This window comes from Xyrauchen texanus, chromosome 22, assembly GCF_025860055.1.
Source record: "Xyrauchen texanus isolate HMW12.3.18 chromosome 22, RBS_HiC_50CHRs, whole genome shotgun sequence".
Lineage (NCBI taxonomy): Eukaryota > Metazoa > Chordata > Actinopteri > Cypriniformes > Catostomidae > Xyrauchen > Xyrauchen texanus.
The window spans coordinates 22,687,658-22,704,114 of NC_068297.1; the positions used below are offsets into that span (position 1 = coordinate 22,687,658).

The 16,457-nt window shown below is 38.1% G+C and overlaps 1 protein-coding gene across 1 annotated transcript in view; it reads left to right on the forward strand.

Annotated features, from left to right (window-relative positions):
* The window catches only part of insyn2ab (inhibitory synaptic factor 2Ab), a 71,899-nt gene that overhangs the window by 21,435 nt on the left and 34,007 nt on the right, over positions 1 to 16,457 (forward strand). The gene's annotated exons all lie outside the window — the stretch shown is intronic.

Below are 16,457 nucleotides of genomic sequence, written 5' to 3' on the forward strand. Positions count from 1 at the left end.
TTTAAGTTGTAAATAACCTGTAAAACCTTTAATGGGCCTGGAGTGGGTACCAAGAAGAGTGGTCCAAATCAAGTGTATTGTCAGTATGATTTACAGGACCATTCATTGGCTTTTGTAGTCACTTCTCAAAGCTTTAAGAATACTGTTTGTAGTAAATGCTTGCGCAACCGAGTACTGTTGTATTATAATTCATTTTCCACTTAAGGTCACTTATAATCAGCAAGAACAATTTCTAAAATGATCCTTCACACCTGATTTATGAATGAAAGGTATGTGTGAATTCAGCAGGAAATATCTATTACATTTTAGTGGTCTGAATATGTTTTAATTTCACTGCATCTATTGTGCCATATACCACACAGCTTTAAACTGCCATTGTGAACAACACAACTATCCTTTCAGAACAACTGTTCAAACCATTTAAATCCACTTCAGCTCCATTTCCATGCCAATATTTTTCCTGAGTGCCAAACATTATTTGTTTATGGTTGTGGTGACTTTTGAAATTGGAGCCAGGGAAGCAAATGAGGTGAAAAGATGCTTTAGTGCCTGCTGAAAACCACCTAAACATGCAACACAGGGACACTTCAATGTCAGATGTCATCATGCACTCCCGATACATTCCACAAGCATAGGGCTAACCTCACACACCCTTTGTGCTCCTTGACGGCTAGCCCGATGAGAGGAAGAACTCGATATAATCAGTGCTCCTCATGTATTATAATGCCTCTCCATTAAGTGGACGCCTCTTACGATCAAGCAGCAGGAAGGTTTAGAAGTGCTTAGCTAAGCTGTAGGCTGGATGGAACGTGACAGTTTTTTTTAGTATGGTTCGAGAAGAAGGGGTTCTGGATATTAGACACTATTAATTTCTGGTAGATGTCCAAAATGAAGCAATGCTTTCAATTTTTCAGAATTGTCATAAATGATGTACAGTGGTTGCATACTGTTTTGTGTATTTGTGTATATATAGTATCAAGATATAATATCATGATTACAGTGGGCAGTTTTCTGTGGTTGACATTTTATGGACCCTTGTCAGCCTTTATAAAATTGATTTTCTACCATAATTTAGTAGGGTAAATTTAGCAAACTATTTTAACTGTACATTTTTCAATGTATATTACTGTGCTTTGTGTTTTATAAAACTGAAATAATTTGTTTTAGCATCCAGCAAAATAGTCAACACTGCTGCGTTGGAGATGGTGTGACCATAAATTTGGCATCCATCTCTCTATTAACTTCTTCTCTTTTAGCAATTCATGGTAACATAATTAATTTCTATTAAATTGGTCTCCCATTTACCTCTTTTTATCCTGCTACAACTGCTAGTTTGCTTCTGAGTTCCAAATATGAAAAGGATCCATTTACTTTTATTATTTTTTCAATCTTACATCTTGCTGATGCTCAATCACATAAACATCTGATGCATAATAATAAACAGACCATACCTATAACAAGCACTAACAACCCAAACTGGCAGAGCCTTTACAAAATATATAAGTGATGTTATCCATCAAAATTAGTTTGAAGTTGCAATGAGCCATTTCTGGAAAAAACTAGAAATTTGGTAAAAAAATATTTTTGACTGTTCTGTGTTCTTTATTGATGTCAATGTTATCATAGAATTCAAATTACATGTCTTTGTTTATGCTCTTTAATGTGGTCTGTCAATCACATGAATGAACATCATAGGGGATGTTGGAAGATACAGGGAAATTATCATCTTTAATGTAAACCGTGTTTTTCAAAACAGAGTTTTTCAAATAAAATTTAAGACATTTTAAGACCCTTTTCAAGACCTGAACAAATACAATTAATACTGTATCCCCATACCAAAACAAACCAACACAATCTCAAAATAAATCTTGTATCATAGACTTACTTAGACAGGCTGGGGCACACATTCAACATGGCCTTAACATTGCTTATCAGTAAAACAGGGTAGGATGTATAACGTTTAAAATACTTAAGACATGTTTTCCACATATACGTCACAAAATTGGTTTGTGTACCATTATATAAATAAATACAAATTAGAGGTCGACCGATATTGCATTGTGCTGATTTGATAAGGTGTTGAAAGAAAGCCAGTTCGTCTGCCAATAGTTTTATTTTTTTAATTGGTAGCCGATATTAGTCTTTCTTTTTTCTTTTTGTTTGCTCTTCACTGCATCCAGCTGCTCATTCAACAAATAAGGTATATAAAACATGCACTTCTATATTAATTTACAATGTATTACAGTATATACAATTAAAAGTAAACAGTGTCACATTTCATCAACACTACATCATCAACAGGTGATCATTAGTGATCCCTTGTCATAAATTTCAGATATGGCTTAATGATTGCGAACTGCTCAGCAACAGCTGGAAACACTCACAAGCCCCGCATGCTTGGAGAAAATACAACAGTGCTGCATATTCACTTTGAAGGATGCAGTGCATGCATTTATTTAATTAAATCGTATTCTTTTGAAGTTTGATAATCACATTAGGTCATATCACGATTACGGTCTTTCCGCCCGAAATTTAAGACCTCTTTAAATAAAAATAAAAACTTCTGTTGTATCATTTAAGATATTTAAGACTTTTTATGACATAAAATATTGGAAAACTGAATTTAAGGATTCGCTGGAACTTTTTAAGGATTCGCTGGAACCCTGGAATCAACTTTCACCTAACGGTACATTAACCACAGGAGAGTAATTCAATGTTCATAGTTAGTTAGTTTGAAAAATGTTGAACTCTAGAGAAGAGCATATTGCTAAAATAAATATTTACAAAAAAAATTTGCAGTAAAATCTTAATAATTTCTTCATTATTTAATGTGTGCTTTAATAAATCTTTCAATTCTGTCATATAATGTCTGAAAATTGTTTGGCATCTTTTAAGTCCCTTTTAAAAATAGTTTTGATGACAGCCATCATTTAAATGATTTATCTAAGCAAAAAATTAGAAATTGAAATATAAATAGTTTTAAAAATGTTAGTGCATAAAATTTTAAATGTGATTCTGGGTCATTGTCATTTAAAATGATGGTGCAGGCCACATATGTATATCAACCTTGTCTAATAGAATGAACATTACTATAACTACATTTTGCAAACTGACTTTTATCTGCCACTTTGTTGCAGTTCTTGGTGAAATGAACTCTAGAGGCGCTACAACAACTGTGCGTTTTATTCACTTTCACGCAAATCACGAGTACAATGGCTGATTATGAGTTTTTTAACACTTAGGACAATTTTTTTTGAAAAACTATACATTTTAACATTTGTATTACAGACCCACCAACATTTACACACTTATTCCAGCTTGATTAGCTTCCACGGAAGCTTACCTGATAGAGTGTTGGACTTTGAATTTGAAAGACTGCGATTTGGACCCAGGCAAGAACACTTGAAACAAAAGTGAAAGAATAATCGTAAAAATCAAAATAAAACCTCTATTGGTTAGGCAAATAATTTTAGGTCTGGGAAGTATGTTTTACTCATTTAAACATCCATCTAAGATTCATCTTACAAATCTCATCTGATAACATCATAATTTTTCTTGTTTTTAGTGCTCCCTGTTAACTGGGAAACTGCAGCCAAATGTGTAATACAGTACAGTACATAATTTTGGTTTGCAAATATGTTGCCATGGTCACGTAAATTTGACGAGATCATACCTTTTATTTTATGGCCTTCGTCTACAAGAGATGGTGGGCAGAATGGCATCATCAGTCCCCATTCTTTTTAATTGCACCTGTTTTCCAAACCATCAAAAAGAATTGTGACTGAGGCTTTCTCCAACTTTCTCCTTTTGTGTTTCACAGAAGAAAGAAAAGGTCATACAAGTTTGGAAAAAAATGAATGGACATTGGTCTTTGTCATCAGAAATAGATGTATTGGCTATATTTATGTACTTCTCAGTTCAAACTTTTGTAGAAATTAGTCAAACTGGTCACTCACCCACCCAGAGCAATGGACCTGGTCTGAAAACCATCAGTCTCTGCACTTTAGGTACTTAAGCCATTGCGTTGGGCAGCTAATGACCCTCAAGTCTAACCTACAGTCTAAAGAGCAGTAGAGTTCTTTTATTCCTAAACCAGTAGTGAGAACAGCAGGGCATATTTTCAGAGCACAAAACCACCACTCAAACAGCCTCAATTAGCAGCGCCTCATCATGCAGGTCTTTCATCTTCCAAAGGAGAAAGTGTGGCTCTTTGTGTGTGGCTCCCATCTTCTTCCACAATGAGTATGGAGACTGTTATTAGAGGCAGGACCTCCGTGCCTGTACTCCCACATGCTAGGTGTCATCAGAGCAGCCAAGCTCAGAACGATGAGTGGCTCAGTGTGGGCACATGAAAGCCCAGCCACTCTCTCTGGGTTAGACCAGCCACAGCCAACAGTTTGATGGTCCCCTCTGTCTGAGAGCAACGCTTTTAGTGCATACAAAGCATCTGCACGGTACTGACAGCCAGGGTGTGCAGATTAAAATGCCAAGCACTCAGGAGCCCTGGCATGGATGTGTTTGGTACATCAGGGTTGGCAACCTTAGGTTGAGCCAGCTTTTACTACTAATAGAGTTGTGCTCTGGCAACATGTGACTTGGTTAGCTTGGAGGTATTTGTTTGCAATAGAAAAATACTATAGAACTATACATCATTTCTGTGCAATTAACAATTTAGTTAATCTCAAGAACTTGTTTTATCAAACAGAACTTGTTTTAAAGTAAAAATATGTAAATAAACTTAAAGGTGAACTTTTTTGGGGTCTTTTTGTTTTTTTTAAGTATGTCGAAGTGGCTGACACTGGCTTACACTGATACCTAGCGGCTTGGAGGCTGCATCATTCAAACACAGTAGTTTTCAGTTACTAATGCCATTGTAGAAATTGACTATGCACCATCAGTCAGGATTAATTTAATTCATGAATGAAAGTGTCCAATAACAGGGCAGTTACTGAGATTAAGCAAAGTCTTTCTAGCAAGTCAGTCCACTCTCTGTCAAATTTAAAATTCTCTCGGGAGGCTATTTACAGTCATGACAGTGCAGCTCCTATCTACTTGAATGGGGGGTGTCTCAAAAACAGTTGATCAAGATTACATTCAAAGAACATATTCTAATCAGCAATAAAATTGGAATAATAAATTGTTCTTCTTTACCTCATATTAGGATAAACACGCAATTTTCCATGCTTGTATATCTAAGCGCATGCACGTTAGCGAGTTGATTGACAGGCAATGTTTGTAACTAAAAGGTGATTGGCTCTTTTACCTGTAAGGTGGGACGTTCTTTCTACATCTGTTGATCATTGGGCACAAGAGCTTCTTGGTTTGGTGTTTCAATTTCTCCCATTCATTAAAATGGAAGTGGTCCATCTCAGCTAAATAGCCTCTGGATTAAGCGAGTAGTATTCAGCTGATCATGTGATGCTAACATGGCTGCCCCCATGAGGCACCCCTGCCCCATGTAGAATAAAAAAATCTTTTATTAGGTTACTGATATGACTGAACTCTTCATATCACGTGAGTTGTCATTATTTTATACATAGCCTATGTTTAAAAATTACTATTAATTTCTATAGAAGTAAAACTTTTTAAATAAGAAAAAAATTACTGAGTGAACCTTTAAAAAAAGACGCATTTAATTGAGAAATAAGATGACCTAATACAATAAGTCTTGTTTACAGAGAAATTTCAAAAGGTGTATGGTTGAGTTAAAGCCATTTGAGTCCTCTGTAACCAATATGTACTTATTTAATATGGTAAAAAACAGTTTTCTTAAAAAGACAGAACTGGTTTTGTATGTGTTCAACAAATCAAAGTAAATACTTGCAATTAGTGCAAATTATGCATGTAAACAACAAACATAACAAAATATAATATAATATATGTAATATATCATATTGTATATATATTGATGGATGGATGGAAAACATGGATTTCTTCCCTTTTTAAAAAGCTTTTGTGACCAAAACGATTTAAAATGATAAAATATAATTATTAAAATAATATTTTCATAATGTACTTAGTTTGAAGGTCCCCTGTGTAATTAACAGCATTAGCTGGGGGAGAATTTGTTTCTTATGTAAGGAAAAAGGGACATTACAACTGAAATATACACATATGAATCAATATTGAATGGGGAAATCAGTATCAATACAAATACCTCCTATGTCATTTTGCTTATCAAGTAAATGTGTCTTGTTTTAAAGATGTTTAGGTATTTTGTTTTTTAATACAAAATGTGATGCAAGTTATCTGTACAATGTCTGATTTTGTTATTCAAATCAAACTATCTACTAAAGAAAACAAATGCTGCAACTTCTGTATCTTCTGAAAACGTTTATCTCTGTGAAATACAGTATTTACCAAAGCTTTATGCCAAAAAACTAAAACAAATAAATAATAATAATTTCTCCTGAACTACACGTGGCAACATGTGCAGTATGTGGACTATTTATCTTATTAAGCCACCAAACATCACAATAATGGCACATGCTATAAAGACTTTAGTCAAGGGTGATGCCAACAGCTTGAACTCAGTTTAAAACATGGGTTATGATAATTAAATATGACTTTGACATTTGGACAGTAAAACTAATTGAATTAAATAGACTGAACTTCAGTCCCTCATATTTGTTTTTAATCACGAATAATTAAATATGCCATCTACTCTGAATAAGGCCTATGAATTTTGCATTTTGACACCAATATTTAAATAAAATAAACCCACTGTCACAAAAAAAATATATATTTAAAAAATTAAAATGGCAAAATTTAGTTTATTTTTCTTCCCTCAATTCTCCAGCTTTTGGAAAGTGTGGCAATAGGCTAATTGTGGACCCATTTTGGACATCCACAATAAAATCAGGCATGTGCACACATAGACATCAAAGGGGGCTTGAGCACCTGCCCTTTTTCTTCCTCGAGAGAAAGTGCGCTTTATTCTGGGCTTTTTTTTTTTTTAATAAATGAAAACAATTCCATGTGAAGCTTCCCTGTCAAACAAATATATTTTTGGAATAAAAAAAAAATCGAAATATCAGGTCGGGAGATGAGACTCTCACTCTCTCTCTCTCTCTCTCTCTCTCTCTCTCTCTCTCTCTCTCTCTCTCTCCCTCCTCTCCTCCCTCCCTCCCTCCCTCCCTCCCTCCACGAAGCAGTACAGCACACATTGACACATCAGACACACAGACCGGCAGACAGGCAGCAGCCCCTCCCAGCTCCTATCCCAGTTGAGTTTTTCTTGGCTTGTGTGGAGGTGAGTAGTGATGAACAAAAGACTAAGCTACCAGCGCCTCGACTTAACAGCTAATTAGCTAAAAGACAAATAAAGTTAACTTGCGTCTTGCTAACATGCATGACTCATGAGCTACTAGCTAATGTAATTTTATATATATATATATATATATATATATATATATATATATTACATTTACATTTAAGCATTTGGCAGATGCTTTTATTCAAAGCGACTTACAGTGCCCTTATTACAGGGACAATCCCTCCTCGAACCAGCGACCTTCTGATTATCAGTTTAGCCCACTACGCCACCACCACTCCACATATATCATGGCCATACAGGCTTATGCACTGTAATTCATGGAGACACTACAGGTGAATACAGTACAATTTGTGTAAAATAACGTCATCACAATCACCACATTGATATGCAAATTAGGCATTAACTAAATGCGGTAATTTGCATACATTTCACAATGCACTGCAGGTGAATAGGATAAACAAATAACTAAGGGATATCACCACAGAACTTCCCCAGTTTATGACTTACATCAAGAGTCTTTTCCCCTGAAATTGTATGTATAAATATGCAGATTAACTTGTTTTGGTTTATTTAGAAGAAATCTACTGATGCAAACAGACGGAGGGTAGGGGGCTTAAAACAAACACCATCTAAATGTGTATTTTGGAAGTTTTCTTTCCATTAGAGTAAAAGACGACATGGAAGCAAAATAGACCAAAATCTCAATATTTTGTTGAAATCTGTTGAGTATGAAACAATTGCATGAGTGTGAGGGAATTAAAATAAATTGGTAAGGCAGTCTAGAGTTGTGTTAATATATTTAACGTATTGTTTAAAAATAAATAAATAATTAATAATTATGAGAAGTGCCCTTTTTTTCCACTCCTGCCCCCCAAAATGTCTGTGCACATCCCTGAATAAAACTATTTAATTCTGGCATTCTGTGATTCTAGTTTTTAAGGGAGGCAATTCTAGAATAATTAACTATGATGAATAAATAAGCCTTTGGATAGGTTTAACCTGCTGGTACCTTAACGTAGCAACAATACATCACCATCTCCACAATTACTTTAAAATGCTTTTTTCCACTCACCAAGGCTCATTTCACCACTATACTGCATTAGATAATGGTAGTGTTTTTTTTTTTTTTATTATTCAGTGCTTTCCAAGGACAGTCACTCAATGATGTTACCAAATGCATATTTAGCAGCCTGCACTGTTTTTAATCACTATCAGGACTGGCTTATTAGTGTTTCATTGACTTCCCAGTGTATCTTGATCAGCCAAAAAGTTTGCTGGAATACAATGGGATTTTGCAAGCCATACCCAGCTGTGGTTTGAGGCTACTGGAATACCATCACCCTGTCAATACGTTTCTGTGGCTTCACACTGTATGACAACACAGTTCAGTGTCAATCAATTATGCTTCCTCTTCCATCTGCTTCTGTACATTTTCTCTTCAATGATCAACAAGGAATTTATCTATAAGCAATTTGCAGCTCAGCTATCCCATTTAAAAAAAAAAAAAAAAAAAACAGCCTAAGCTGGTTTGCTGGTCTGGTTTGTCTCCTGTCCTGGCCAAGCTGATCTTCAGTTGGTGTAGCAGGTCTACCATCCGAAAACTGTCCAAAACCATTCTAAAGCTATCAAAAAGACCAGCCTGAAAATGCTGGGAGTCAAGCTGAGCCCAGCAAACCAGCAAGGCAGGGATGTGCTTGAAGTCATGTGACTTTGTGGGAGTACATCTGTCTTTCGCTATTGCTGCCACCATTACAGACATTGTCTCATCTTACTTTCAAAAAACATTTTCAAACACAGGAATATCTTGTTAACATACAATGAATTTCAATGACATACCAAACCATTGTGAATTCATCCTGTAAAGATGCATTAGCACACTATTACAGTGTGTAATGTGAGGAAAGCTTCTGCTGCCAGAGTCAGTTTTTCGTTGGTTATTCCAGGAGCGCAGCAACGTGCCACCTCCCTGTACTCTCAGGGCACACCTCCAGTGATAGGGCACTGCATGTTTTTTAACAGTGCTGATGTCTGCAATAACTGTGAGCCAGCTACCAGGGACAAACTCATTGCACCAATGTGTGATTCAGCGATGCGCATGCACACAGCTTGATCAATAAGTATTTAAAAAGAAGTGAAATATGTACATAATATTACTGTACTCTTCACTTTCATGTTCCCCGTGTTAAGAGAATAGTGACAGGGACAGTAGACATGGCTAATGACCTAGCAACTAAAAATGATCGATCTATTTAATGGACAAAGTAATTCTTAAACCCACACCAGCCCAGGCACACGCACGCACACGTGCATACACGCCCGATAAATCACATGTGGCTATTCTTTAGGTCACCTTGACCACCAGTAATGCCATATTCCACTGCTAAACCTTGTTTATGCTTGACTTCCCTGACCTTAGGATAGTTCATCTTCTACCATAATGAAGGGTTCATTCTCATCCCATTCTCATTTATTTCAGACCATATTGATGGATTTTTCTTCCTTTTAAGCACCACTCTGTACTGCTCTGACATGTGGTGTCCTGATTTTAAGAAAAATAAACTGTATGCTGTTATTTTCAATGAAACACAGAAGGACAATTTTAAAGAAACTTCACAAATCTATTTTTCCATATTAGAGCAGTTCAAAGTGACCATGATAAAAGCACACCAAAAAATTTTAATATACAGCCTGGCCTCATTAACATTAGTTGATAGTGGCAACATTTTCACAAAATTAAATGACATGCTTATTGTTTGGCTGCATTTTCCAAGTCAAATGTCCATCAGGGGGCGCCAAAAGTGAGTGAAATCATGTCGTAATCACACAAGGTTTTTAAGGTAAACATTAGATTGAGGTAAATATTAGATGGAGGTTAAAATTAGTAAACGTAACTCCCTAACCTAAAACTTTAACCTAAACATGACCAATAGTGATCTAAAATCAAATGAGAGGTGGACACAAAATGGACATGCTCACCCTAAAACAATGCCTAAATCTAACCAATAATGTCCAAAAACAAAATGTGAAATGAAATGCACATTTTCTGAAGCAACCACATCATCTTGTGCCGCTTTTATGACACTGTCGTCTTATGTATCAGCTTGCATGCTTGACTGGTCTCGAACCATGTACTTCAGAGTCCAAAGTACAACACTCTATCAGGTTAGTCTAATGGTTAAATTTTTTTAATGACGTTTCATAGTTAGCGTTTTGATATAACACAGCAGTGTGTGAGTAATAGTGTGAAAAATAAGCTGTAACAGTTTAAGGATGGGAGAGGAGGAGGCGGGAACCGGCTGAAGAGATAAAGTTTTAATGTCAAACTTAAAACCAACAAACATGCAACACAGCAGTGTGCCTGCCTGCCTGCGCCTCTCTCTCTCTCTCTGAGCTGGTGCGGCTTTTGAGTCTCCCTCCATCATTACTACAATAAGAGACAGGTGTTACAGATAATTACAACCCAGGTGACAAGTCTTACAGCTATCTCTTACACCACATATCCCCACCGCCCGACTCCGGCCAGGGCAACATACGGCCTGCCAACTCTCCCCCATTTCTTGAGAGGAAGTCTGCCAGAGCCATCTGCACTCATAGTCTGTGGATCACCCCAAATTTGAATGGCTGAAGTGCCTGGTTCACCTGTTGATATCTTTCATGCAGTGGAGACATTGGAGTTGTGCGTGATCTGAACAGAGGGTGAAGGCCTACCCCTGCAGTTAGTAGCGGAGAGTGAGGACAGCCCACTTGTTCACCAGAAACTCCTTCTCCACGTTGCTGTACTTAGTCAACTTATTCACTAATGTACAGCACTAGTGCTCTCGCAACCCTCCATCTCATGCGAGAGCACTGCCCATTGCCCCCTGTCCGATGCATCAGTCTGCAAAATAAAGGGAAGAGTGAAACTAGGAGCTTATAAAAGTTCCCCCCACAAAGAGCAGACTTTATCTTTAGAAAAGCCTGTTGGCACGACTCCATCCGCTGGACCTGATCGGTGGCCACTTTCTAGTAAGATCATTCAGCAGCTGGTGACGTCAGAGAAAACTAGGCACAAACATTCAGTAGTAGCCTGCCAGCCCCAGAAACTCTCTCACCTCCTTTTTGGTCTTGAGCCTCAGACAGGCTGTGATCGCTGCAGTTTTGTCAACCTGGGGATGCATCTGCCCGTGGCCCAAGTGGAACCCCAGATACCGAACTTCCACCCACCCAATTGCTCACTTATTCGGGTTGGCCGTGAGCCCCGCCCATCACAGCGATCTCAGGACAGCTCTCAGATGTTGCATATGCCACTGCCAGTCATTACTATATATAATAATATCATCTAAATATGCAGCAGCATATGCTGTATGGGGTCTGAGGATTTTGTCTAAGAGATGCTGAAAATTGGCTGGGGCCCCGAACAAACCGAACGGAAGGGTGTAAGACGAACGGTGTGGAAAAAGAAATTTTTCTTCTCAGGAGATTGGAGTTAAATGGATCTGCCAACAACCCTTTGTTAAATCCAGTGTCAAATAAAATTGAGCCGCGACCAACCGATCAAGCAATTCGTCAATCCAAGGCATTGGATATGTGTCAAGATTGGACACTGCATACACTTTGTGATATTCTACACAGAACCAGACCAACCCATTTCCTCTTAGGCACCAGAACCACCAGACTAGCCCAATTGCTGTGCGACTATTCTATTAATCCCATATCAAGCATCGCCTCCAATTCTTCCTTAACAACCTTTTTTTTGTGTTCAGGAAGGCGATGGGGCGGCTATAAACCACCTCCCCCAGGATGGTCTCGATATAGTGTTCTATGAGGTTTGTGCGACTGGGGAGAGGTGAGAACACGTCTGCAAATTCCATTTGTAACTTGGCTATGTCTGTGAGCTGCGACAGTGAGAGGTGGTCTCCACAAGGGACTGGGGTGAATTAATTTGGTTTGAGAGTCACCTCTGGTCTGAGCTCCGCCCTCTCCGGGACTAATGTTGCTAGGGCCACAGGGACCGCCTCCCTCCATGCTTTTAGGAGGTTGATGGCCCAAAATGGCCCATTATTCGGTAAAGTGTTATTTCATGCCCTAGATGGCCAGCCATTGGATTATGATGAGCCACCTGGAAAAGGGTTTCCCAACGACTCTTCGGTACTAACAATTGAGTTGTATTTTCTTTCGTTTGAGTGTCCTGCATCACTCGATACAACCTACCTTTGATAATAGAAAAATATGAGTATGTGAGTGCGACATCAGGCCAGAGTTTTTCACCAATGATTATTCACACTTGGTCAAATACGTGTTTGAGAGACTCGTCCAGTTACTGCTCTAGAGGGAAATCCTCCTCAGGGAATCCCCTGAGGAAGGTAACTCTATCCCCTGTGTCATCATGATGCGGATTATACGTAGACGGACCTGGTACCGCCTTTCCAGCCATAGCATCACACGTCACACACTAGACAACATTCTACAGGACTCATCCACAAATATTTTCCTTAATAGATTCTTAAAACCAGGACAATTCGTCCCCAAAATCAGTGGATGGGTGAGGAGGGAATTAACCACAACCTCTACTCTATACTTTTATCCCCTGAATAGTACCTCAATGGGAGCCACTGGATACATGTAAATATCCCTGTGCACACACCGCACCCTTACCCATTTATCCATTCCCAATGCACCGTCTTGCACCAAGCATTGATGAATGGAGGTTTGAGGACAGCCTCAATCCACCAATATGTGGTATGTATCCCCTTTTAGACTTACTGGTACACAATATGCCCCAACACCGATCAGAGGCAGTCTGCGGAGGGTCAGGGATCCAGAACAGTGTCGCCACCTCTATCGCAGAGCACTGATCCTGGAAGAACCCGGCTTCCCCGTAGCCCCAGCAGACCAGACCAGGCCTCCCTACCTTACTCGTGGAGGTACCTCAATCTGGGAAGGAGAGGGGAGAGAGACAGGAGAAGTGGGAGATACGGGGAAGGACCACTTAGTTCGGGGAAGGGGTTTGGTTGGGGTTCCTCCCCACTTCCGGGAAGCCAGAATTATTATTATTGTTGTTGTTGGGCAACTAATAATAATAACTATAAAACCAGCACTTATAATGATGAAAATAATAATAAAACTTTCTTCAAAGCTTATTTTGATTTTGATTTTTTTTATCTTTCCCAATGTCTCAAGGGGCTGGGTGCTCTGACATTGCAATTTGTAAGTGCCTCCTCCCATACAACGAACATTGTGTGACTGTGGCAACATATAAACAAATACAATTATGTGGTTCATTACACATCTCAGGGCAGTTCCGAAGTTTAATGTCCACTGCGTGGCACTAAAAGTGAGTGTAATTTTCTCCAGAACAGTTGAAGTTTTAAAGGTTAATGTTTTATTGAGATTTAAATCAACAAAACAGACCTACGTACCCTAAACCTTAAACCTAACTGATAGTGTCATTAAAAGCAAATTAAAAACACAATTTCTGAAGCAACCACGTCATTTTGTGGTGCTTTCGGCTCGCATGCTCCTCAGGACTTGTATCCCAGTCCTTTGTATTGCATATGCAACACTCTATCAGTTGAGCTACAGCACAATTTGATTACACTTGAACAAGCTTGTAAATGTAGTTGGCTATGTGATGCAAACATTAAAATTAGTCATCCGCTATAGTAAATGTGTTTATATGTAATAAGATTGAAACAAGGTGAAAAGCGTTAATGAACTGATGATCTGCCGTTTTACTTGTGATTTGAGTGAAAGCGCCTCTACTGTTCATTCCACCAGGAAACTTCTTTATGTACAACAGGCCACATAAAAATAATTTTGCAAAACTTTAGTTAATGTAACATGATTCTATGACCAGTTTGTGAATGCCACTGGGGGAGAAATATGACAGTCATCAGAGCTAGGAAAAAAGTTACTTTTTACCTTTTTAAACACAAGTACAATTTAATGTAAACACTTTTTTTTACTTTGCACTCTAGTATGTTTTTGGCTTGATACTATACTTGTACAATTTTCACTCAATATCCATACTTTCACTCAAGTATAATTTCTGAGTACTATTTACACCCCTGTCAGCCGTAATAGTTGTGATTTGTGTGAAAGTGAATTAAACGTACAATTGCTGTAGCGCCTCTAGTGTTCATTCACCAAGAAAAAAACGTAGAATTGAGAAATGTAGTGATAGTAACGTTCATTCTAAGAAACTAGGTGGCCACTCATGTGCTATCCTATAAGCACTACAAGTAAAACAAAAGCTTTGCGTGAGGTTCAGACCAAGTTGAAGTCGTTATGCACCGCTAATCTTTCTTTCGAGTGAGCGGTTATCTTGAGAACCTCTGCAACTGGATCATCGACTGAGTGAGTTGTGTATGAATCATTCTTTTGTGTTGTTTCTATTAAATATGTGACTTACATTTTAGTTGGTTCCTCACACAAAGCAGAGGATTCATTTCAACTAATGTTCTGTTCCTCAGATTTAGCAATAAAGTCATATGAACTACTTTTATAGTGCTTTTTCTCTTTTTTTGTCATTTTTGAAGATTTATAGACATTAGTAAATTTTTAGGTGAACTACTTCTGTAAATAAAGTAATGTAAAATTTCAGTAAAGGTAATGTGCTTTACTGCATGGCTGCAGCAAAACACTGTTCATCTTCAATCCTCTGCATTTGGAGATAATATTGTCACTATAAACTTTACAGCAACATCAGATCGAACCGAACACAGAATATCAATGACTATCCTGACACTTGAACGCTCAGAGGGATAAAGTGATACAATTAGGCTTTCATTAAGCTTTAATGAAAATGCATAACTGCATGGCTGCTGGGTACAGCCCTGTTATTGTCTCTGGAGAAATGCGAGGCGTGTGTCACAATGTCGCACCAGCACACAAATAATATATCAAAACCATCTCAAGTATGCCTGGCTAGTGCATGATCCATCATCCCCTTGTACATACATTAATGCCACTAAAGCCAAAGGGCCATAAATGAACATTGGATAGATATAGGGAATTCAATCCCAGTCACTTCCATCATCACATGATGCTTTGAAATCTTGGGCACAAGGCAGAGTAAAGCAATAACCTACAAAAGATTGTGTATTACAGTGAACAGCAGCAATATAAAAAAATGACAACGTTCAATAAATAATTACATGTTTTATTAATAATACGATTAAAAATATAGATATAAGTTATAAAATATACCACCACAATGCAAAGGTGATGTGGTTGATTGTGAAGAAATTGCTAATGTGTTCTGAGTGGGTTTTTAGTACGTTGCCATGTGGTTGCTAGGGCATTGTTAGGTGGTTGCTAACGGACGTGTCTGGCAGACAACATGTGCGCATTCTAAAATTAGAAACAGCTATAAAAGGTAATCACACCAGACGCTGCCGCTCGGAGTCTGTTTGTGGCACCCAGGTATAACTCCGGAGGCTGCACAGAATTCTGCAGTGCCACGGGGCGCAACTAGTAATAGCATTTTAGCTTGGCGTAAAGCTGAATTTTACACAAGGTTTATTCTTTTTGCTCTGCTCCAAACTTCTCTGTCTGCTCGTATGAATGTAACACATCATAAGAAAGTGTTTCACCGCTGTTCAAATGCACTTAGGATCGCATCATTTACCAATTATTTAAATTGTAACTGTAGTGGAATAGTTACTTATATTTTCTATTTTAAATACGTAATCCTGTTACATGTATTCCATTACTCCCCAATCCTGATTGTGCATATGTACTGTATTTTCCAGTATATATGTTGCATTTTTTTTCATCATCTGAAAGGTCATGCCACTTATAGTCCGAAGCAGAGGCGAACTGACCATCAGGAGAACCAGAACTTTTCCTGGTGGGCCGGCCACGAAACTGGGCCACGATATGCCAAAGTGGGCTGCGAAAGGCTGAAGGGGGCCATGAAACAGGGCTGTGATATAACAAAGGGGGCTGCGATATGCAGAAGGGGAAAGTAAAACACATTTCCACATTGAATATGAGAAACTGTTACACACGACTACTATAAGCAAATTATCCCATTTAAAACAAACCTCAAAAATACTGTGATATGATATGTATATTCTGAGGTACTGTATATCTGTGAAGAGAAGTCTGGAGGCTTCTCCCGTTTCCTAGTGCCTGCCACATGCAACCTCTGTCAGTGCGACAGAGATGCAACTTTTATGTTTTTTTTTTTCCTCAACAA